This window comes from Schistocerca nitens, chromosome 10, assembly GCF_023898315.1.
Source record: "Schistocerca nitens isolate TAMUIC-IGC-003100 chromosome 10, iqSchNite1.1, whole genome shotgun sequence".
NCBI lineage: Eukaryota > Metazoa > Arthropoda > Insecta > Orthoptera > Acrididae > Schistocerca > Schistocerca nitens.
In genome coordinates this window covers 74,837,903-74,864,624 of record NC_064623.1, presented here as the reverse complement: position 1 = coordinate 74,864,624, position 26,722 = coordinate 74,837,903, and positions in this window count along the sequence as shown.

Below are 26,722 nucleotides of genomic sequence, written 5' to 3'. Positions count from 1 at the left end.
GTTTTTACATATATTTTTCCCACGTGGAATGTTTCTCTCTCTCTCTCTCTATATATATATATATATATATATATATCTGCTTGTGTCTGTGTATGTGCGGATGGGTATGTGTGTGTGTGTGCAAGTGTATACCTGTCCTTTTTTCCCCCAAGGTAAGTCTTTCCGCTCCCGAGATTGGAATGGCTCCTTACCCTCTCCCTTAAAACCCACATCCTTTCATCTTTCCCTCTCCTTTCCTCTTTCCCGACGAAGCAACAGTTTCTTGCAAAAGCTTGAATTTCATGTGTATGTTTGTGTTTGTTTGTGTGTCTGTCGACCTGCCAGCACTTTCGTTCGGTAAGTCACATCATCTTTGTTTTTAGATATATTTTTCCCACGTGGAATGTTTCCCTCTATTTTATATATATATACGTGGAATGTTTCCCTCTATTTTATATATATATATATATATATATATATATATATAACAGAGGGAAACATTCCACGTGGAAAAAATATATCTAAAAAGAAAGATGATGAGACTTACCAAACAAAAGCGCTGGCAGGTCGATAGACACACAAACAAACACAAATATACACACAAAATTCAAGCTTTCGCAACAAACTGTTGCCTCATCAGGAAAGAGGGAAGGAGAGGGAAAGACGAAAGGATGTGGGTTTTAAGGGAGAGGGTAAGGAGTCATTCCAATCCCGGGAGCGGAAAGACTTACCTTAGGGGAAAAAAGGACAGGTATACACTCGCACACACACACACATATCCATCCACACATACAGACACAAGCAGACATATATATATATATATATATATATATATATATATATATATATATATATAAAGACACACATACAAGGCCTTAGGAAGCACTGAATTGTCTGATAACTGCCGGCCGGGGTGGCGGAGCGGTTCTAGGCGCTACAGTCTGGAACCGCGCGACCGCTACGGTCACAGGTTCGAATCCTGCCTCAGGCGTGGATGTGTGTGATGTCCTTAGGTTAGTTAGATTTAAATAGTTCTAAGTTCTAGGGGACTGATGACCTCAGATGTTGAGTCCCATATTGCTCAGAGCCATTTTTTTTTTTTGTGCGATAACTATCCGGATGCATATAAAAAAGGTGGTATCAGACATTTCATATGAATTTTGGGGAAGGCTGTATTGTTATACCCTCCCCTCAATCGCACTGCTGCTCACTTGGCACCTTTCAACCCACAAGATTCATGCCTATGGTTTGCTTCCATCGAGGCAGTTTTTGGAGATTGCTCTATCACGAATGACACAACAAAATTCAGAACGGTTGTTGGCCAGCTCAATGCAACCCTTGACACTCAAGTCCGGGATGTTATCTCATAGCAACCCCCTCTGGCAGCTACACTAAACTAAAGGAATGCATCATATCCAGCTTTGTGCAGAGCTGCAACATGCACGTAATTTGTTACCGTCCAACCAGTGCAACGACATGCATCCATCCTTGTTGCTTGATCACATCTGAGCACTCGTCGAGATGTGCATCCTCCCCAAAGGCCTGCTCCTAAACTGCTGGTACGTGTGTCTTGCTGCCCGCATACTGGCTGCCATGGCCTCACACGCCCATTTCTCGTTAGATGACACAACAGTCTTGGCCTGTAAACTGTTCGAAACCCTGAACTCCTTCCCCACTGTAGCTGTGGCACAGATTGCTGGCTACCTCCCCACGGCTGCAACCAGCTATTCACCCACCCCTACCACCCCACCCCATTCCATTGCATGCACGACATCACTCACACCACCTTCCGCTAATGACCCTCTACACAGCATCCAGGCCCCTGACTTCTCATAGATACTGGCGCACCTGAGCTCCGAGATGGCAGCACTCTCCACCAGCATCACCCGCATACACCTCATGCATCCGCTGGCAGGTGCTGACCATCCTCACATATGTGATGCCAGCCCAGGAGAAAACAGCAGCTCCTGCAGGCATGGTTCTAACTGCCATCCTGACAATGACAACCACCGCGAACTAGGCACAGCTTGCTTGTACCAACAGAGGTCCAGTGAGAATGCAACCAACTGCAAACCTTCGTGCTTCGAGCCCCAAACCCCGGCAGCCACTGGCAGTAGATACGCCCGGTCACTGTACCACTTTACAGTGCCTATTCAAAGAGAATTTAAATGACACTTGTCCCCCTGCCCACTACCTCATTTACACCGATACTGACTTATCCATATTCCCCTGTAAACTACTCTTAAATCCTGATCCCTTGCTCTCCTCCTCATCGCCACTGCCAACAACTCAGTCATCCCTACATACGGGGTGCATACCCACTCGCTCAACCTAGGCTTGGTTGTCACCACGTTTTGCTTGCCTGTAGTATACGGCCATTGGTAGGGCATTCCTTATATAATTGGTAACAGTACTGCCAACTTACAGAACAATGGCTTGAACTGTTGCTCTTTAATTACACCTTTAAGGTGTGAAATTTAAAGCTCTGCTGCAATATTGAATAAAAGTAAGGTCTGTAGGTTTGTGGAAAATCCTACATAGAATCACATTAATCTGAATTAGGATAGAATGTTACTTACTGCATAGAGGAGACACTGAGTGGCAGTCATTCACATTTAAAAGTACATTAACATTTTGATTTTTTTCAAATTGTCCCATATACTATATTTTTATTAATGTAAAACACCCTATATCAAACATATAAACATATAAAGATAGCTTTAAAGCTTGAAATAATGAGTTACAAAATTTTGAAGGTTACCAGTAACAGAATCCCCAGGTATACTTGTGCACTGGACTCTGATTAAAATATCCTGAAACTTGATGTCATATTTTAGTTTCTGTGTAGCTTGAGGTCTCATAGTGTATTTCACAGTGGTTTCCTGTGAAAATAAATCTTTGAGGAGCAGGCTGGAGCACAGTTGATACATTCATATCGTACCACTGCCGAGCACTTGTCACTCAATTGATGAAATATCATCACTTTCAGTCTCCAATGAAGTAACGTCGCATTCTTCTCTACTTCCTGAGCCACTAAATTCAGTGTCAAACTCAGGATCACTATAGTCCAAACCATAATGCAAGAGAGAGGCTGAATGCACGCATTTTGTTGTCAAGTATCCAAAGCTGTGCACAGTAAAAACGATATGTAGTGGCAACCACCTCAACCAAAATAGGACAACCGGGCTACTAATGTAGGACTAGATGCTTTCTAGCAGTTAAACACTTAACTATCAGTGCTGGAATGGATATAAATGTGGGTTTATTTGTTAAAAAGTCTGTTCTTAAATTGCCAGAGGATACTCGGGATTTTAATTTGCTGTCAAAATAATAAAAATGTTATAACTGGGATTTTATGTTGAGAGGTTAAGCTATTGTACACAGTCTCTCTCCAGATCTGTGCCATCTAGATGCTCTCCACCAACACCAACTTTTCAGAATTTCACAGGTGGGAACTCTCTCTACAACATATCCTTCATTCCCATAACTCCCTGGCCTCAACTTATACTATTCCCTGTCCTCGACCTGCCACCTCTACCCCTTTCCCTGCCCTCACTCCAGCCTCACACGCCTGCTATCCTACACCAGTTCCCCTTTCACTGTTCCCCCCACTTTCCAACACAGCCTTCAGATACTGCACCTAGCTGTGCCAACATGTGATAGAATTAATATGCCAGGCTGATAACTGAATAAACAGACTGGAACCTTGGCTAAACAAGTGGAGGGTTAGATGTAATACCACAAAACACCTGCTGATGTTGTACCAACACCTCACCATTTTACAAGCACAGAAGCCACACAAATTAAAAATTTGATCCTAGGGACAAGAAATCATTGAAACGTCTTGGAATTCTCTTATAAGAACTTTTAAGAAGCCAGAGATATACAAAAGAGTAAATGAGATCAGGTAATAGGGACAAGAAATCATTGAAACATCTTGGAATTCTCTTATAAGAACTTTTAAGAAGCCAAAGATATACAAAAGAGTAAATGAGATCAGGTAATAGACTAAATCTAGTATGAGTTTTGAAACATAGCGGACCCAACCAGTGTTATTGTTAACAGACAAAATATTTGTTCATTCTATACTTGAATATGCAATGTAAACATGTATAATGTCACCCAGTCGAAATAAGGAGGTCATGTTTACAGATGCTACAGTGCTACAAATATTTTGTCTGTGCATTAGCCATTCAAGATCTGTTGAAGTCAATGTGTTGAAGTGACTTCCTTTTGTTAGGTGTCGCTGCTCTTGGGGTGACATGTTGTCGGAGAGATGTCTTACAGTTATCATCAACCAAGTCTTAAAAATGCTTTCAGACTTCTACATGAACATTGCTTTGTGTTTTATGTACTCACATGGACTTCATGAGGGAATCCTAAACTGGGAGACATATAATAATAATAACAATAATAATTGTAACTTCCTGGCAGATTAAAACTGTGTGCCCGACCGAGACTCGAACTCGGGACCTTTGCCTTTCGCGGGTAAGTGCTCTACCATCTGAGCTACCGAAGTACGACTCACGTCCGATACTCACAGCTTTACTGCTGCCAGTATCTCGTCTCCTACCTTCCAAACTTTACAGAAGGTCTCCTGCGAAACTTGCAGAACTAGCACTCCTGAAAGAAAGGATATTGCGGAGACATGGCTTAGCCACAGCCTGGGGGATGTTTCCAGAATGAGATTTTCACTCTGCAGTGGAGTGTGCGCTGATATGAAACTTCCTGGCAGATTAAAACTGTGTGCCCGACCGAGACTCGAACTCGGGACCTTTGCCTTTCGCGGGCAAGTGCTCTACCATCTGAGCTACCGAAGCACAACTCACGTCCGATACTCACAGCTTTACTTCTGCCAGTATCTCGTCTCCTACCTTCCAAACTTTACAGAAGCTCTCCTGTGAAACTTGCAGCACTAGTTTCGCAGGAGAGCTTCTGTAAAGTTTGGAAGGTAGGAGACGAGATACTGGCAGAAGTAAAGCTGTGAGTATCGGACGTGAGTTGTGCTTCGGTAGCTCAGATGGTAGAGCACTTGCCCGCGAAAGGCAAAGGTCCCGAGTTCGAGTCTCGGTCGGGCACACAGTTTTAATCTGCCAGGAAGTTTCATATCAGCGCACACTCCGCTGCAGAGTGAAAATCTCATTCTGGTAATAATAATTGTGTTTGGAAGATCACACTGGACCAAAAAAAAAGTCTTTTTATGGCTCAAACACAAAAAAGGTTATGTCCATTCAGTGCTAAAACTCCTGATGAACATCAAACAACTGATATTCTGACTGCATCTTCAAGAACTGAGAATACCTGAAGTCCTCAAACATTTCATGGGACAAACATTTCACATGATGTGAGTGTGCTATGTCCCACAAATGTTCATCCTGAATCTTGAGTCAGAGTGAAATATGCTGAAAATAACAGCCTTCTACAATGAGTATTTTACTCTGCAGTGGAATGTGCACAATTTTAAAACTTTATGGTATATTAAAACTGTGTGTTGGTTTGGGATTCATACCAGAAAGCTTGCCTTTTAATGCAGGGGAGGGAGAAGGGGACAGGAGTGGCCAAGTTTTTAATGGATTTACAATAAATCTGATCCACGTGAATGTCATTACATCTGAACAACATTCATAACAATATGCAGTTGATGAAACAGCTGTTAGGGAACCATTTCCCTGTTGAGAGCAGCATGAACTCCCAGAAGGTGCTTATCCAACCCTCTGCAAAACACAAAAGCAATAGATATAAGTGAAATCTTCAGTTTACATTTTGTGGACAGTATAAGATAACATAATTTAATTATAGTGTCCCATCACAATGGTCTCCAAAATGTGATTAAATATTTAATTTTATCAACCTGTTTCATCTTCTGCATCACCGAAGGGAATTGGCACAAGGTTATAATTAATTCCAAACGTAGTTTTTTGTGCACCATCTAACATGTAATACTAAATTTCAAGGACAATTTCTATCTTCAGCTACAGTAGTTTTTTTTTTTTTTTCTATATGCATGTGAAATCAAGTAGATTTTTTTATGCAACTGCCATATTATAAAATGTTCCTGTAATATAATACCAATTGTTAAGCAATGTCCACTATTTTTTAAATAAACTTCAACATTTCAAAAGTTTGTACAAGGCCTTACAGCCTCCCTCTCCCCCCTACACACACACACACACACACACACACACACACACACACGAAAGGGAGAGTCATGCAGCTACTACTTAAGTTTTAGCACTACCTCTCTTTTACTTCTTAAACTTCACAAAAATTCTGAATACTTTGCAAGATTAGTTTCCTGGTAACAATAATACACTAATAATTAGTGTGTGTATAGTTTCATGTAACAAATTAATAATTTTAGATTACAAAGTTGTCCATTCTCTTCTCTAATTATTTTCATAGTGTTTTATTTCATGCAAATTTATGTGGGGAACTGTTAAACAATGTGTGTCTTACAAGTGATTAGGTTGAATAGAAGCTAAGCAAATAGATTTCTTAATAAATAAGGAAAAGATACTGATATTTTGTGAAACATACTGAAAATGTTGTAATGAATTGTAGCTTTTATGGCCTGTTTTTACATTTAATACAGAAAGAAGAACAAGAAGAGGAAGTGGGATGAAAATTACTGAACTGATCCTTCAGACCTAGATGACAATTCAGACCAAGATACTCGTATGGGGATACCTTCCTGTATGTATAACATACCTGTATTATGTACATGTTTTGTCAGCTAGTAAAATGCAAGTAGAGCCTAGATTTTATATAGTTTGTTCGCAGATTTGATTACATTAGATTACACTTAAGTGTTGTGGGAAAAATAGCAACATATGACATTTTTTAGTATCACATATTACATTAGACACATAAGCACCAAATTAAAATTTTCTCATATTAAGTAAACAAAAACTTCGGCAGCAGCAGCATTAGAATTTACTGTACTGGTATGAGTTTTTAATGCTTAGAAACATGCATTTATAATAGAAAAACACTGGTAATTTATTTTCTGCATTTTGATTTGTAGTTTTTCACTTTCATCCTTTAGGTACATATATGCCTGCAAAGTGATGGAGCTTAGAGATCAACAAAACAGCATTGTGTGATGGTGACACTGTGCAGACTGAAGTGATTGTGGGAGAAAATGGAAACATTTGACACACAAGGCACCCCAGATGAGGCATCTTAGTGTGCCTGTCAGTAGTCAGTGTGAGTATACAGAGTCTTGGGTATACTCGTTTCACTGCATTCTGTGCATTCGTGACATTATGGGGCAGCAGGATGTCGAAGTGGACAGATGAGTGGTTAACACATTAATGGAACATTAGAGAAGAGCTGCAGTTGGTGCAAGTTGGGTTATTACTGGATATTCAGACAGTAATATAAGCTGAGGGATTACAATTTCTCTGTATTCATTTTCTCATCAAAAGTATCTGGACCTGTTAGTAGGCATTAATATGAGGTGTGTGTAATCTTCACCTTTATTACAGCACGAGCTGTGCTGGGAAAAGTAACAGTGATGTCTTCAAATGGTTGTAGAGGGATGGCAGCCGTCCTTCCTCAGGAGCCAAAGCCAGAGGAGGAAGCAGTGTAGATAATTGGCATTCGGAGTGGAGTCGACGTTCAAACTCGTACCTAAGGTATTCTACTGGGTTCGGACCGGGATTCTGGGAATGCCACTACATTCAAGGAGTCTTATTCCACTTGGTTCAGGTCAGGATTTAGGGCTGGCCAGTCAATTTCAGGAATGTCACTGTCCACAAAGCATTGCCTCACAGGCGCTCCTTCATGACAGGTTTCATTATCGTGCCGATATGAGCACTCTTCAGTCCCGAACTATTCCTATACGGTACAAAGTGCTGTAAACTGTGTTCATACCCTTCCACATTTAACATTTTCTTAAGCACAATAAGGGGACCCACACCCTAACTATGAAAAGCATCCCCATACCATAACGCCACCTCCCCTATACTTCACTGTCGGCAGTACACACGATGGCAAGCAGTGTTCTTCAGGAATTCACAAAACCCGTATCCGTCAAATTGCCACTTAGTATAGCGTGAGTCATTACTCTGTGCCTGCCATTTCCAGTCATCCACTGTCCAGTGGTGTTTCTCTTTACACCACCTCCAGCATCACTAAAGATATGTGTGGTTTATGAATAGGTCCTCAGCCATTGTACCCTCTCCTTTTTAACTCCTTACACACAGCTACTGTGCTTGCTGGACCACTGGTAGCACTTTGGACATCACGAGTGTTTCCCTCCACTGATTTCATGTGATTTTTTTATAGCTGTCCTCCACAGTGCTCAACAGTCTGTGCATCACTATGTGGGATATGGCCAGTCTCAGTTTAGCTGTGGTCACATCTTCACATTTCCGCTCCACAATCACATCACCGACTGTCAACTTGAAAGTTTTATACGAGTTGAAACATTCTTAATGGGTTTGTTACTCAGTTGAATGTCTAGTCCAGTTTCGAAGTTACTGAGCTCTTCTGCTGACAGCAAAATACGCCTTGCCTTCTTTTATATTGGCAGGTCTGCCTCTTCTGACACCTGTTGATCAGTTCTGTATTTCATTAGCATGTACAGATGCTTTTGATCAGATATTGTGTAATAGTGGGTAGTCCATTGAAATATGATTATCCACCATACTCTTACAACTATGTTCTTGTACTTCGCTCCTGGGCAGTGTTCTGTTACATCAAACAACTAAAAAGCACTTGCATTCTGTACACCACTTTCATTTAAAACAAAACACCTTCAAGTCAGTTGAACATCTCTTTGATTGTATTTTTTGTAGGTGTGTACAAGAATCAATTAAGTTCTTTCTATATCAAACTCATACTGACTATAATTAACCACCACCCACCACCCACCACCCACCACCCACCACCACCACCACCACCACCACCTTCTCTCCTCCTCCTCCTCCTCCTCCTCCTCCTCCTCGTCCTCTGTCTCGAATGATCTCATTATCAACACAACCTTTAACTCTGATCTTCCTCCCTTCTTCCTTCCCTTCCTTCCTCCCTCCTCCACCCCTACCCTTCTCTTCCTCGACATTCTCATTTTGCTGTCTCCCCCTGACTTTCACTGATACATAAAATTCTGCACTCCATCATGCCAAAATTCCATGGTCTACAGAGTTTCTAGAGCAAGTGATTTGAATTTCACTGTCCCACTCCCAGTAGATACGCTGTCTGTTCATGTAAAAGACACATGTCCTTGGATGCCCTCAGAACAGATATCAAAATAACAAAATACAACCTTTATAAAAAAAACAACAATCAAGTTCCTTAAATAATTGTGAGTTGACTTTACTAACTCTTTGTAGAGTTCCACATCTACCATAGTTCAGTAGTAAGATATGAGATATGCATGCCACCCAGACTGCAGGTGCCATACATCAGTACAAACCCTGAACCCTCTCCTCCCCCCCTCCCCTCCCCTCCCCCTCTCCCTCTCAGTTAGATGAGCAATGTTGATCTGAATTGAGCTTATGTTATTCTTTTTTATAACTTGTTTGTTATTAACTATTGAAATAACTCTTTTAACATCCCTACCAAACTTTGACTCACTCCTATTCGAAAACAAAATTCATCTTATTTTCACACACAAATCTATGCAAAATCACTTTGTACAATTCCTAAAAGGGGTCCTTTTGTATCCCTTCTGATTTGTTTTACTCAGCTGGTTTCCATCATCCAGTCACTTCTAACACTGGTTTTTTTATATATGTTTTGATCTCAGGTCACACTAATGGGTAACATTATCAGTTTCATTTTCTGAGTAAGTCATGATCAAATGTTTTGACTGTGTTACATAATACCTCATCAAAGTTCAACAGAACAGGTCAGGTATTGCTTTCACAGTGTAAACACTGGTCAGTAATACCTTGATGAGATGCTGTGTTACATAGTCATATCATCTGATGATAACATCCTAAGAAGTCGAAGCTGCTAGTGATACGAATTTGCATGACATTCAGCTGAAATACACTAGAGTCGTTCTGAAACTAATGCTTCCCATTTATTTTTGTGGAACACATAACAGACACTGAATGCACAGCAACACAGTTAAATACAACAGGGTTGCAGATATATACTTTAATTTTTCCACACAGTCACCACTGTTAGTTTTTAAATGTTGTCAATTATGAACAAGAGCCTGCATGTAGTCCTCTCATAAAAACCTGCCGTACAGCTCTGTCAGCACCGTCAGAGCCTGGAAATTCCTGGCCACATAATCCATCTTTCAATATCCCAAAGAGCTGGAAGTATGAAGATAGTAATTCAGAACTATAGACTTGATGTGTTAGGATAGTCCAGGCAAATTTGCCAGTGAGTTCCACAGCTGCAGAACTGTTGTAGGGCCTGGAATTATCATTTTTCAGGCAGAAATTTGTTTTCTTCTCTGGCCCGCCTCTGGAAATCTGGGCCTTCAGCGTAGTCAGTATCACCCTGCAGTATTCGGAATAGAGAGTGTCTCTGACATCCGAAAGAGTCCCACCCTGCCTGTTGTAGAAGAATGTGTGCTTCACATTGCCTGCTTTTGGCTATGCCTCAGATTATTTCTTTCCTGAAGCTTCCCACGTTTCCACTCCATTGACTGTATTGGAATGCAGTCCATCGTGGCAATCCCACATGTCACCTCTGGTAGTGGTGATTAGAAAATTCTCACCTTCAGCTTTCATCAGTCTAGTGGCTCACAACTGATTCCAATTAGATGATATTTTGGGTCTCGTGTAAGCAACTGTGGAACCCATCTCGCACACATTTTGAGACAGTCGAGGCTGTGTGGCGTCTTTTCTAAGACACTGCAGCTGATATTTGGCTGTGCACACAATTTCTCAGTCATACTCTGCCAATCATTGTGGATAATTTGATCAAGACACTGTTCATCGTGATGAATGGCAATTGAGTAGGGTTGGGGAGGGCTTGGCTTAGTGTGCACGTCCTTTCCACTAAAACGGAACCCAGTGTTATACATCAACTCACATTACTCGTGATATTGCAGTGCCTGCATTGTTCAGAAGTGAGGTCCAAAGTTCCTTTGGACGTGTGGGCACAGTAATGGCACGGTGCCCACTTGTGTGTGATAAGCAGAAGACCCAGGTGTAAGTCCCAGTGTGGCACAAATTTTCATTGTCATCATTCTGTTGTACAGCTGATGATTGTCCATATTCACAAATGTGAATACATTTCGCATATCACATTACTCACATCTACTGTAGCATATTCGTACATCTTTAATACTATTGATGGATTTCAACTGGTACAACTTTTTTTAGTAATGAGTAATTTGATGACACATTTGTTTCAAATTCACCTTGATGTCAGACACCATTTTGGAATGATCTTCTGCTGCAGCTGTCTTTCATAGTGGGAAGATTCAAAAATTAGTACCAACCGACATAATTTGGCTGAGGCTCAGTATAAAAAGTGAGAGGCATTCATTTTGTAATGATGCTCTTGTAATAAAAAAATCATATATTAGACGGTGCAAGTTTGACAATTCCCCTTGCCCCCCTCCCTACCTTTCCCCGGCTCGACTGAGTCACCTTGCCTCCAACTGAACTGGCAATGTTTGTGCGTGTTCTGTGTTACGTATTTCTCTTATTTATGCTGCCACTAAGCACCAATAGGTCAGAGCAAAGTAATTGAGTTCTGCTAAGATGAAAGCACTATGCCATTGCTATATCAGTAGCATAGAATTATGTTAAATTAAGCTATATCTGCAATCTGCTGGGTATAGTTGTTTGGAAAGGAAACTGTTAATAGTTATTAGTAATCTCAATTTCTGTGTTTGTTTTACTAGATTGACTGTGTGGGTTAGATTTTTACTACATAACATTATCCCTGAGTAAGCAGGTTTATGTGCTCTCTCTATCACTGCTTCTCATGCAGTTTTTTTTAAATGGGAAAGCTTTGATGCACATTAGCTTTGTTATATGCAGATTCGAAAGATTCGTTCTCTCTTAGAGGATTCTGATTTTAATGACACTGTGCCAGATAAAGATGACAAACTTTTGGCGTCTTCTTCAAACAGTTACCAAATATAGGGCTCATTTAATGATGATATCTGTGCTGAAGAAGTTCTTGAAGTATACAACACAGTATCTCAGAAAGAGCCAGAGTACTGCTTTTCCTGAGATGAGATTTCATTGAAAACTTTCATGAACCAAAATATAATTACAGAGAGAGGTAAGAGATGTGATGTGAATTATCTAAATCATTCCCTATTCCTGTTTTTTATTCTGCAATCCTCCACTAGTGGACTTCCTGCAGACTGTTTCTCTGACTACTTAAAAAAAATTTTTTTTGAGGGTTCCTGTTTTTTATTCTGCAATCCTCCACTAGTGGACTTCCTGCAGACTGTTTCTCTGACTACTTAAAAAATTTTTTTTTGAGGGTTCAGGAATGGTCACAAACACACACAGTATTGTAAAGAAAGGGTAATCCTGAGTAATAATATCTGGGATTAATTTATTGATAGTGTGTAAGAGGTATTGAAGGCTGCCCGTGTGCCCTTTCCATTATGTGCTCTTATTGATACTACAAGGGAAGATTGGAAAGTAACAAACAATAATTTTATTACTGAAAAGTTTAATAGGTAACAAAACAAAAAAGATAACAAATTAACTTACATCTTTTACTCACTTTTCTACATAGTCACCAAAGTTTTCAACACATTTCTACCATCATGGTACCAGTTTCAATACACACTGTTAGTAAAAGTGTGTCTGGTTGGAGTACAACCATCTGCGGACTGCTGATTTCACTTACGCGTCTCATGCAGTGCGATGGCCAGCCAGAATTTCTTCATGGAACCAAACAGATCACAGTCCAATGGTGCAAGGTCTGGACTGTATGGTGGATACTGGAGTACCTCACACCCAAATTTGGCAATTTTCTCAAGAACAGGAGCAGCAATCTGGGGGCGAGCATTGTCATGAGGAAGTTTGATACCTTCAGAATTAATATTGTGACATTTGTCACAAAGGGCACAATGAAACTATGGTTAAGTTTTAATGTAGGCTGAAGTATTCACAGTGGTCCTATGTTCAGCAAACTCCACTAATAACGCACTATGCATATTCCGAAACACTGCCACAAGCACTTTCATAACAGATTGAGACACTTTGAATGTTTTTCATACTGGTGGCCAGCATGTTTCCACTCCATTGAGGTCTGCTCGGTTTCAGATGGGTAGTAGTACCCTGACTCATCACCAGTGATCATTCCTTTCAGTCAGCCCTTCTGTGGTGTTGTACATTAAGTGATCCAAGATTGTTATCATTTAGTGGCCCTCGTGGTTGTCTGTCAGGTTCTTAGGCACCAAGTGAGCACTAACTTCACAAAATTTCACCATGTCCTGAACAATATTGTTCACTACACCACAGGTAACATTGAACTGCTGTGATGTTGTTGTTGTGGTCTTCAGTCCTGAGATTGGTTTGATGCAGCTCTCCATGCTACTCTATCCTGTGCAAGCTTCTTCATCTCCCAGTACTTACTGCAGCCTACAGCCTTCTGAATCTGCTTAGTGTATTCATCTCTTGGTCTCCCTCTATGATTTTTACCCTCCACACTGCCCTCAAATGCTAAATTTGTGATCCCCTGATGCCTCAGAATATGTCCTACCAACAGGTACCTTCTTCTTGTCAAGTTGTGCCACAAACACCTCTTCTCCCCAATTCTATTCAATACCTCCTCATTAGTTATGTGATCTACCCATCTAATCTTCAGCATTATTCTGTAGCACCACATTTCAAAAGCTTCTATTCTCTTCTTGTCCAAACTATTTATCATCCATGTTTCACTTCCATACATGGTTACACTCCATACAAATACTTTCAGAAATGACTTCCTGACACTTAAATCTATACTCGATGTTAACATTTCTCTTCTTCAGAAATGCTTTCCTTGCTATTGCCAGTCTACATTTTATATCCTCTCTACTTCGGCCATCATCAGTTATTTTGCTCCCCAAATAGCAAAACTCCTTTACTACTTTAAGCGTCTCATTTCCTAATGTAATTCCCTCAGCATCACCCGACTTAATTCGACTACATTCCATTATCCTCATTTTGCTTTTGTTGATGTTCATCTTATATCCTCCTTTCAAGACACTGTCCACTCCGTTCAACTGCTCTTCCAAGTCCTTTGCTGTCTCTGACAGAATTACAGTGTCATTGGCGAACCTCAAAGTTTTAATTTCTTCTCCATGGATTTTAATACCTACTCCGAACTTTTCTTTTGTTTCCCTTACTGCTTGCTCAATATACAGATTGAATAGCATCGGGGATAGGTGACAATCCTGTCTCACTCCCTTCCCAACTGCTGTGATAAGATTCACAATTGCACACATCAGTTGTTCAAAATTTTGCCGCAATGCCTTCAACATTCTGCGGGGTTGCAGCTGTTACCGGATGGCTGGAATGTGGTGAATTGCTAAGATTCATAGGGCCCTCTTGGAAGCATGCACACCATCTGGAGACATTGCTACAATCCATGCAGTCATCCCCATACATATCACACATGTCTCTGTGAATTTCAGTTGGTTTATTCCCTTTGGTACACTTTTCACAAGATGACAACAGTAAATGTGCACTGTTTTTCTTTCATAATTCAAGCTTCTCTCGCTAGAACTGCAGATGAAAACCAGAATTTCATGACAATATAGTTTGAAGTTTGAGCTACAGCTGAAATTTCAGCATTCTAGCTCCAATACCAGGGCACAAAAAATTATTATGTGTTACTTTCCAATCCTCCCTTGTATGAATAGAGATCAGTTACTGAACCTAAGGTATAATATATGCTTGGTTAGTACTGTAGTATCAATGGAGAATCTAAGACAGACTTTGGAAAATTCTGCCAATTGTAGACACAATGAAAATAAAATGCCATTGTTTGCCTCATAACCTTTTGCATTGCAGTATTGATGAACAGATCTTTCCTGTTAGTAATTTTATGTAAGAAAAATGGGTATTTTAGTTCCCTACGAAAAATGTTCTTGTGTACGTTATATATTGCTTCATGTGTTCTTAAACAATGATTAGTATAAGTTGCAAACCAAGATGTGATCATAAATATGTAACTACATAACAAAAGTTATGGTATTTTGAGTGTATAGTAAGCAGATGAACTATATACTACTACAGGAAAATGGCAATGTGTTTCATTAGAAACAGAGTTACCTTATCTCGCAAATAAGAATAGCTATAGTATGTAAATAAAATCACAGCTCTCTTTCTAAATGTACAACACAGCAAAAGCATAAGTGAATGATAGATAGGAACAAAGTTGCAAATGCATTCTGGCAACAGCATCAGTGAAGCGCAGACACAACTGCCATGTGAACCTAATCAGCACTAGGTATCTGTCTGATATCCATTGTTTGTTATGATGCTGCCCAGACGCAGCTGTGACGAAAATGACACTGTGGCATCATTGTGTGAATGGAGTCAGGAACCAAGCTTGGTAGGGCCAAAGGCTCCTTGTCGACAGTTACAGACAATGGGAAGAACCCTCGACGAGGAGGTGAGGTCTAAATGGAAATTGTTTGTATTGTACTGTGAAGGTGTAAATTATATTTCAGCTGAAACTGATTTTTATTGTAAGCTACACAACCCATTATGGACTAAGTGTATTGGGATGTGAGTAAGAATTAAACACTGATCAGCCAAAACATTACGACCACCTACCTAACAGTCAGTATATCAACCTTTGGTACAGATAACAGTGGTGATACATCATGGTGTGGGAGCAGTGAGGCCTTGATAGGTCACTGGAGGTAGCTGGCACTAAATCTGCATGCGCACGCACGCACACACACACACACACACACACACACACACACACACACACACACACGTCATTTAATTCCTATAAATTCCGGGGAGGGGGGCAATGAGCTCTGACGCCATCGGATCTGGCGAGTTGGGGGCCAGCACATCAGGTGGAACTCACCACTGTGTTCCTCATACCACACCCTCAAATTACCTGGCCTTGTGACATGGTGTGTTATCTTGCTGAAAAATGCCACTGCCATCAACAAACTTGATTGTCATGAAGGGGTGCTACGTGGTCTGCAACTAGTGTACTTGCCTGTAATGGTGCTATGCACAAGCTCCACTGGACCCATGGATGCCCATGTGAATGTTCCCCAGATGATAGTGGAGCTGCTACCAGCTTGCCTCTGTCCCACAGTACAGTTGTCAAAGAGCTGTTCCCTGGAAGATGACAGATTTGTGCCCTCCCATTGGCACGATGAAGAAGGTATTGAGATTAACCAGACCAAGCAACGCTCTGCCATTGTGTTAATGTTTAGTGCTGGTGGTCACGTGTCCTCTGAATATGGTTGCACCATGGTTTTGCCATATGTTGGAGACACTCAGCACAACGCTCCTCAAACTCCCAACAAGACGTGCAATTTCCGAAATGCTTGTGCCGAGCCTTCAGGCCATCATGATCTATCCTTGGTCAAACTTAGATAGTGTGTGCTCCTTCCTCATTCTACACACATACAGCATCCCACTGATGCTACATGCACCATGCATGTGTCTGACTAGTAGGCATTCCTCACTAGGTGGTGCTGATGCCTGGACAGGTTTATATCAATAGGAGGTTGGTGGTCATAATGTTCTGGCTGATCAGTGTAAGGGCTTCTACAAGATGTACGATTGTCTACCTCACACAGTGGCACTACACCTGCACACACACACACACACACACACACACACACACAAGTTACTTAATTCCTATAAATTCCGGGGAGGAGGGGGCAATGAGCTCTGATGCCATGTTTGATCACATCTCAGATGTGTTTGATCGGGTTCCGATGTGGCGAGTTGCTGAATAAACACTTTGTTTAACTTAGGTACACTGCCCCCGAAAATAATTCTGTGAAACAGCAGGGAGGGAAAAAAATGCAACAGTAAACCATCACTTTTGTCTTCTGATCAACACAACGAGAAGCATTTCTAAGATCATAACATGATGGATTGGGCTTCTCAGTTAGTATATATATTTTAATTATGATTCTAGGAAAGCTGAAAAGTCATGAAAAGTAGTCACTAGATGGTAATGGAACTCCTGTATTTTCATGATGCGTTTCAGGCATGGCCCAACATCAGATGATCTGCTAAATTAATAACATCTTTTTACATTACAAATATGAACACATGCTGTATTGGATTTATACAGTCACAATGGTTTGTAAGTAGAATTTAAGAAAAAAAAAACAAAAAAAAAAACTAGAAATACCTTCCACAATGCAGTATGAGTACAATGCTGTGACAAAGAAGTCTTGCGACTTATAATACATGAAGTTATTGTATTCAAATAAAATTGAAATATTGGTATCACATTGACAGCTGGCAGATAAATGAATATAATGGCTTTCAACAGCACATAAGTTAACTCACACATACCAGATGACATGTGATTGGTGGCACTGCAGCATGGCTGTAAACCATTTTTCATAAGATTTATTTTGCAATAGAAACAGATATTGGTGAAGTTTTAAAGTAGTGCATATTTTGTGCCAACATATAGGCTATGTAAAAATTCAGTATTTAAGACAAATGGTAAAAGATAAAAAAACTGAATTAAAAAGATTAAACCTATGCATACAATCAAAGTTGTGGAGTAACTTGTTTTATTTGACACTATGTGTACATCACAAATAAAACAGAAGATAGTGCAGCTGCACTTATGAAAAATGTAAAAGAGCAGCTAAACCAGCAGCTCATCAAAGTGTAGAAAAACCATTGCCTCTTACTTGTTCTTTGATTACATTATCTGAATTAGTAAGAGAATAAGCATAAATTTCAAGGTCTTCTAGAGCCTTTGGGTTCCAAATGTAGAATGTTTAAATTACTCGCAATAGGATGTGACAGATAGCCATTTTTCCTCAAATAACAGCCCAAAGCACTGCCATTATTAACATAATTACGCTCGCTGAATCTTGTTTTAAAATCCCTTCCCATATGGCGTATGTAAATACTGTCACAGGACCTGAATCTAAATTTAGAGATACTTGCATGACTGAATTTACTTTATTTTTCATCCAAACTATGTCACAAAAAATCCAAGTGTTTTTTTTTTTTAAGCCAACCTGCGCTGCAGCTTTGCTAAAGGTATTAGCAATGTTGTTACACCACTTGCCAAAATATAACATGGAAATGTGGGGGACCATGTCTAAGTAAAACTGTCTGATTCAAAAATCTTTTTATCCAATTCTCAAATTGTTTTTTTTCTGTGAACCCATTTGCTTAACCAACCTGTACTGTCATATTAATTTCTTTGTCAACTGTAGCTCCATCCAGTCCTAACTTCACCACCTGATAGAACACTTAAGAGAAATACACATGTTAATGCGCAACTGGATGACAGTAATCAGCTGCAATTGTTGAATCTGTTGTAGTTTGCTTACAGATAATGTCTGTGTTCAGTTTTGAGCCCACCCTTGAAATTCACAGGTCTAGGTAGTTTAACAAGTCCTTAGTTTCAAATTCTACTGTAAATTAGATTTTTTCAAGCATATGATGGAAAGCTTGGAACTTTTGTTTGCTCACATCCACTCTTAACTTCTGTGATCACTGTTTAATAACATTGTCATTTCATTGTGAAGGAAGATTGACATTTAAGACTTCACTGAAAATATTTAACTCATCACTCAAAAACTCATTGTTGATTAAGTTGACCATTCTAGATCCAAAATTTGCACAAGCTGACATTCCCGTAGAAATTTGTTGTGCTTTACTTTTTACTGAACATGAAATGGAATTTTCAAATAATTTGATTTGTTAAAATTTTAACGCTAAGCAACATGATAATAATGTGCTATTAGCTAAAGCAGACAAGAATAATTCTGTAATATTAGATAATGACAGTGAATACATGGACAGTGAAATAAAAGAAGTAAACAAACAGCCATTGGCACCTTTCAATAATGATCTTAAAACCTGTATCAATAGCTCAAACTGTCTGCTATATTCGAAATGTAAAAAGAAACGATTTTTCATACAAACTGTCACAAAAAATCCAAGTTTTTTCTTTGTATGGAACCCAACCTGCACTTTAGCTTTGCTAAATGCCAAAATTGTGATCATGTTTGGCTCCATAAAATAGGCCATCCATTCCGTTCAATTACCAGTGGCTGTCACATCCCTAACTACTTAGTTAATAACTTCTGTAATACCAGGATAAAACAGTTGTTTACATTTCATCATTTGTGCAGTATAAAAAATAGTTATGGAATGTTGCACATTTTGAAAAGATTAGAACTTCCAAGTTGTGCAGTCCCTGCTTTGTTTGATATCCAGATTCTCTATACAAGTATTCCTGTTGAAGAAACATTAGATATTGTACTTTTTTTTAAGTTTGGAAAAATTGAGTACACTCAAGCAATGGAATTGATTGAGCTTACTAGGCTGTTTCTTTCCTTCAACTATTTTACCTTCAATCAAAAAACATATAACCAGAAAGATTGGCTTGCTATGGGTTCTGGTCCATCTGACTTGCTTTCAGCTATTTTTATTAATACTTTAGAGAATAAATTTCTTGGTATCTCCAAAGAGCAGTGTACCTTTACCACATGTGTGTTGATGATATATTTCTTATTTATCTGGGTAATTATGACAAAGTTTATGCTTTGACACAGTGTTCTATCGGGTGGTGAAGTTAGGACTGGACAGTGTTACAATTAACAAAGAAAGTAACACAATAGTGCAGGTTGGTTTTTTCTAGTGGGTTTGCAGAAAAAAATAATTCAAGAATTGGGTAAAAAGGTTTTTAATAATCTAGGGAAGCACACAGTTTTACTAAAAGACAAGGTCACCTGCATTTCCATGTCATATTTTGGTCCCTGGTGCAAAAAACTGCTAATGTATCTATGAAGGCTAAACTGCAGGTTGGATTCTTCTGCAATACAGTTTGGACAAAAAATTAGATAAACTGTCATGCAGGCCTCTATAAGATTAGATGTGGGTCCTGTGACAGTATTTTCATAGGCCAAATGGGAAGGGATTTTAAAACAAGGTTAAGGGAACACAATTATGCGAGTAATGGCAGTGCTTTGGGCTGCCATTTGAGGGAAAATGACTATTTGTAATGTCCTATTGTGATAATTTAAACACTTTACATTTTGGCATTTTGAACCCAAAGGTAGGGATCTGAACACTGCAGAAGACCTGAAATTTATGCTCATCATCATACTAATCCAGATAATATAATCAATAAAGACATGATAGACAATGGTTTTTCAGCATTTTTGATGAGATGAGATGCTGGCTTAATTTCTCTTTTACATTTTTCATTAGTACAATTGTACTATCTTCTATAGTGTCAAATAAACAAGTTCCTTTGTAACTTAGATTTTATGCATAGATTTAATCTTTTTACTTCAATGTTTTATCTTTTACCACTTGTAATATGTTTTACTCTGCCTATATGTTGGCATGAAATACACACCACTTTAAGACTTAACAAATGTCTGTTTCTACTGTAAAATAAATCTTACGCAAAAGTAATATACTAGCAGACAGCAGTACCACAACTCACATGCCATCTAGTGTCAGGGAGTTTACTTATGCGATGTTGACAGCTGCTACATGCATTCATCTGCTAGCAGCCCTTGTCATATCAGTATTTCTGTTCTTACGGAATATATTAACTTCATGTACTATAAATTGAAAAAATTCTTTGTCACAGCATTGTACTCGTGTTGTGGTACGTAGTTCTGTAAAAAAATTTTGAATTTCGTTTACAAGCCATCATGCCTTTACAACTACAATTCTGCATTTGTTCACACTAGTAATGTAAAAATGTGTCATTAATTTAGCAGGTCATCTGATGTTGGGCCATGCCCAAAACACATTTTGAAAATAAAGGAGTTACATTAACATCTAGTGACTACTTTTTGTGACCTATTACCTTTTCTAGAATCATAATTAAAAAATATATACTAACTGTTATAGTCTTAGAAGAATATCTCATTGTGTTGATCCGGTGACAAAAGCATTGGTTTACTGTTACATTTTTTCCCTCCCTGCTGTCATATGGAATTATCTTCTGGGGCAGTGTACCTAAATCATTAAAAGGTCACGCACCTCACTCATGACTTCAGTCATACAGTAGTCACACACACACACACACACACACACACATTTTAATTTATCTCTCTGGATGCCAAAGAGCCATTGTGTTTCATTCTGTCTGTGACTGTCAGTATCTACTTCTTATGCTAAATGGTCATCTGAAATTGTGTAATATAAGTGTTTGTTGTGAGATTAAGGCTTGGTCTGTTAGCTGTGATCTTGTAAGTTTGTTCAGTTACCACCTGAACTGTTTCTGTTTTGTATGCAGTATGTGCTCAGTTTTTGGAATCTGTAGTAGAGATAGTAGAATTAAAAATTTGAGAAGAAAACAGAATTTTGAAGGGGCCAAGAAAATGTAATGTCCTGTCAAAAATTTTGCTCTCATCTAAATTTATTTGTCAATGAACAGCTAAATAGAAGATATACAATGTTCGTAGTAAGTCGAGGGATATTAAAACAGATAACTGCTATCTCATGTATAAAAGCAGTTGTAATCATCAGTCGTATTAAAAAGAGATGATTATTTGTTACTTTGGCATTAATGAAAGAATTGTCTGTGCTGTGTCTGATTGTGTGTAAGATATAGTCAAAATGTTGTGGTTTAAGATGGTAGTTTAGCATTTTGTGGGTGAAATGTATTGAGAATGAAAGGGTTGCTTAAGATTGTAGGAAATGATGTAACAATTTGAGAATAAGTAATGTACAAAGTGTTGATGTGTCAGTTATTTTGAATGAACTATACTGTATTTTGTTTTAATAGAAATGTAGAAGTGAGATTATCATTATTCAACTATAACCGAAAACAAATTAAATGTAAAAAAAAAAAAAAAAAAAAAAAAAAGCGTTGGTGTAAGATGATGAAAATTTGGTGTAATGTTCAATCTGTATGTGAAGTAATAGGTTGGGGTTGTGTTCCACTGTGAAATATTTAGAAAGGAGCCACAAGTGAGATAAAGTGAAAGCAAAGGAGTAGTATAAGAAAGCTAAAAAGGAGCAACAGGTTGTAATTTATAAGCCTGAAAAATTAATATAACAATTCATGTTTGTAGGAAATATTTTGCAAATTGAATAATATGGTGTTAGTAGCTTTAAATGTTGCCTCCTTTGTGCTTAATACACTATTCACTACGGCTTATAATTTATGCAGTAATATTTATGTCGAGCAATGAATTTTGCTTGCAAACTGTCCTCTGGGTGTATAACAATGTCAATGTGCTGTTAGACTAGTCATAAATTAGATATACATAAGTGTCAGTAATGTGTTTCATTTATGTATCCACAAAATCATATTCATGATGCATGTCACATGTTACGGCGATTGCTGAAGAAGCATTTACCATTTGAAGATGTGTTTACTGTAGAGGTCAGAGCATACATATCAACAAAAGAATTGACTGAAACTAAACTATCACAACATTCCTCGATATTGCATTGTGGACAAAATTAAAGTTGCACTTGACATAAACTGGTCTCTATAAATTTACCACCAGAATAAAAAAAGTTGGAGCCTTACAATTATGACATTCTTCCTGATTTAGTTTTTATTATTTCTGATTGAGCAAGGTAATTCATTGTATAGCACACAGTCTCTGTGTCTCACATTTTCAGAGCATTTACTCAGTCTCTATCTGGCTTGTAAGGTGAATGTTACCACTAGTATGGATGTGGTGATCATTTGCATCATTATTTGTTTCAAGTAGATAGAAGTTCTTATGTACAAATGAAAGTTTCTCTAATGTATATATGCACGGGACAGGTAATATTCCCATTCCTCAATAGGAGGATATGGTGGCTGCTGTACCAAGGCTTAATGTCTGAGGCATCAGCAACTGATGTCAAGTCAATGATTTGAAGATGCCTGACACACAGAGAACAGTTTTCTGGAAGACATGGCAGCCATGCTCAGACTGACCGTCAGGAAGTGACCCAAGCACAGCTAGAGGCAACAAGCTGCATTGGCCTATTCTCTTTGACAAGACAATAGACTCTTCTGTATCCTAAAACTGAGTGGTATTTAGGGCAGCACTCAGGACAGACCAGACTTGGTCACTCCAAGTGCATTTCCTGAGCCAAACGGTGATTCCACAAGGAATCCATTGATCAGGATTCTCTTTTCAGAGCTTGTCTCCATGACATTGCTACCATCCACACCTGACTTTGCTTGCATGTGAGATGCCAGCTGTGGTCTCTGCCGAATCTTCAACACTTATTTCACAGTCATTCAGTTTACTATAAAATGCTTCTTTTGCTGGTAATTCTGTCTCTTCAAATTTCTTCCAAGAGTCGAAGTAATTATATGAATAAACACCTTTTCTGACCACTAGACTGAGTAAATCTTCTGGGATAAATATTCAGTTGCTTTTCATTTCATCTCTCTTTGAATTTGATGAAAGTTTGTCAAGTGCAGAAGCCATAAATTTAAATGTGTCGATAAACCTCATCTTCAAATTTTCTGTCTTCTTACCAAAACTGATACATCTGTCTTTATTATTAGGTATTAAATCTCTCTTTTTTTTATCATAACCAAGTTCTTTTACAAACAGATTGTGAATCATATCCTGACAGATTACGTAAATAAATTGGTACAAAACTCAGATCTGTCAGTTTCAGATTACCATTATTACATAACAGATTTATATAGTTTCACAGTCAAATGATCATGATGACAAACAGTTTTATTTTCCTGTGAGTAATGACATTTACACAGTGTACAATTTTTTGATCTTCCATATCATGATTGTTCTTCTTTTGTTATTGGTCTCATTTCTTCAGTTTCAGAATGAATTTTCCAATATATTTTATTTCTTGTTTTATACATTCAATAAATTTTTATGACAGCTTGGTACAACAGGATCTTTATACTGTTCATTAATGTACTTGGTTCATGTTTTTGATATTTCATTGTGTATGAATTTTCTGGCGTTGGTTGACAGTTATCAATCTTCAATAATATACTCTCAAAATCAGCATAAATCTCGAGTGAAACTTCCTGTGTATGTTGATAACTTTTAAAATGGCTCTTTTCCTGCTATTTTTGCTTTTAATGGTTTTTTAACTGAACAATTTGATGTCTGATTATCTGCTTTTTCTTTACTATTGAAATTGAGTAAATACAAATAACATACAAATGTTACAGTTTCATGTTTATTAATGTGATAAAAATCCAGCATAGATAAATTTTTTATATAACAATAATGTGAATTATTTTATTTCTTGAAATAAAGGAGATTTACATGTCCCTCTTTCATACATTTTGTAAGGTTTAATGGATATATTTGATATTTTCCTTCAAATGAATAAACATTAATAGATACATTAATTTTACTCTCAATTTTTGGAATGCTATCAACCACTACTGGAAATTCAAAATTTTCAAGTTTCTGCTCATGATCATTACATTTGTAACTCTTCCCACGTTTTTATCTACAGGATATAATGCAGTTTTTATAGACCAGCTCATTATTCTGTACATTAATACATGCTTTTTTATTTTATCTGGTAAGTCAGTGTAAGACAATCTCCTCAGTGGAACATACCTGTCAATTCTTAATTGTTAATTGATAATTTAATGTCCACTCTGATCCATATTACCCATTTGTGATAAAATATTTTGTTTACCATTCTTACATTTTTTAATTAACTTCCACTTCATTTGTGATCCTGTAGTTTTCCATCTAGAACTTAAAATCCATAATATTTTTACTTTGCATTTAGTACTCACAAAAAAGGTTAAAAGTTACTTTTAGTCTCTGATGTATTCTTAGATTATCATTTTTAATTTTCATAATTTTTGCTTGTACCCCAGTTAAGAAATGGCAATGTTCAATTGAGTTTGTTATTTTCAAAATTTACAGTTGGTAATCTGTCAGCAAATGCTTTATTAACCAGATAATCATTAACTACTTCCCTGGTTTCTTTTAACTCAAAGCCATTTTTGAAACTGGAAATATTTTTTTTAGTGATTCATCTTCTTTAGTTTCGAAAATTCCACCATTAAAACAAGGTAACTGTTTCCAAAGAGTTCCACCTTGATGTCTATTAATAAATGTAATCAGCTCAGATTCATTTAATTTACTAACCTCTTAAATTATATCTTTTACTATAATCATGAAGTTGAACAACCGTGAGATTCGCCATTTTAGTCCCCTCATTATTAAAAATCAAAATTTATTGGATTTGTAAAAGGTTAAGATTTCAAAATTCAACTGGAATTCTTGATTAGTAGGTATTTAAAAATTAGGTATTTAAAAAATTAAGTATGGGGTGATTTCCTTTCTTATTCCTCATATATTCTAAAACACATTTATTACATTTATTATTATGGTTATCTTTATGTGATGGATTAAGTTAAAAAAATCAAAACTTATCATCTCCTGACAAACTTCTTTGTAGATATATCAGATTATTGTTTTCCATCATTATTCATCTATAATTATGTTTTCAAATGTTCTTCACTATGAATTCATTATAAATGATTTGTATAATAACATTTAGAAATATTTTTTCCGCAAACACAAGGAACTTGTTTTTGATTGTACACTTTTACACGATATTCATTTAAACATTGTCTACACATCATTCTGTACTATCTTTTGTGTATTTTTGTGTAGTAAAAATTATCTGTTGACTTCTGTTTAACAATATTTAGACAGTTTGGATTTAAGAGCTTCCATTTATATAAAAAAATTTAATAGATTTTTAAAATTTCAAATTTTTGTACTGTATCTTTTAATATATTTATTACCTTTGTAATTAGTTCTGATGATTTATAACAGTCGATACCAAATAAAGACAAATCAGTTGTACCAGCTTGTTTGTGAATTCATTATATTCATAAAAATGTTATCCTTGAAAAAATACAATAATCCATTAACATATCTGAATGCAGAATTTTATCCTGTAGTAAGCCTGGAAACTGACAACTTATAATTCCTCATTATTTATATTTAAGACCACATTCATCCAACTATACAGAAAAATTCATTAAAGAGTAAAAATGTTCTAGCAGAATTGAGTTTACTACACCATTTGATAAAAACATATAAGACATATAATAAAAACATATAAAATAACATCACTATACAGTCTTTGATACACTCCATCTATTTTTTGTAAATCCTGTGGCAAGAATTTTAACCAATCGGTTATTAATTCTGCATCCATATCACTATATATCCACACTCACTTCTTATAAAAAAATGTTAAAAAACCCATTTGCAAGTAATAAGTGATCGGATTTATTAATTTCACACAATGCTTTCATTCATTTGGATTAACCTTTGGTGCAACTGGTGTAGATTTTAGTATAGTTGTATTGATATTTTTTTTTTACCTTGAAATTTTGAATAGCATGGGTGTCTTCTTGAAATAATTCTAAATGTAAACCATTATTGATTCATAAACATCTGAATGATCTAGACCAAATTAGTGACCAATTTCATGAACTGAAGCTTCAAGCAGATTTGTCTCACCTTTTGATATATTCATCTCAATCTCCACAAGTACCACAACTCATCATCATCATCCATATGTATTTCTACTGGATCATTATTCCTCTTTGGTAAAATGCATGACCTAACACATTTCCTTTTTTGTCTAGATCCTTTGAACATTTGTGACCATATATTCATTTTTGTGTG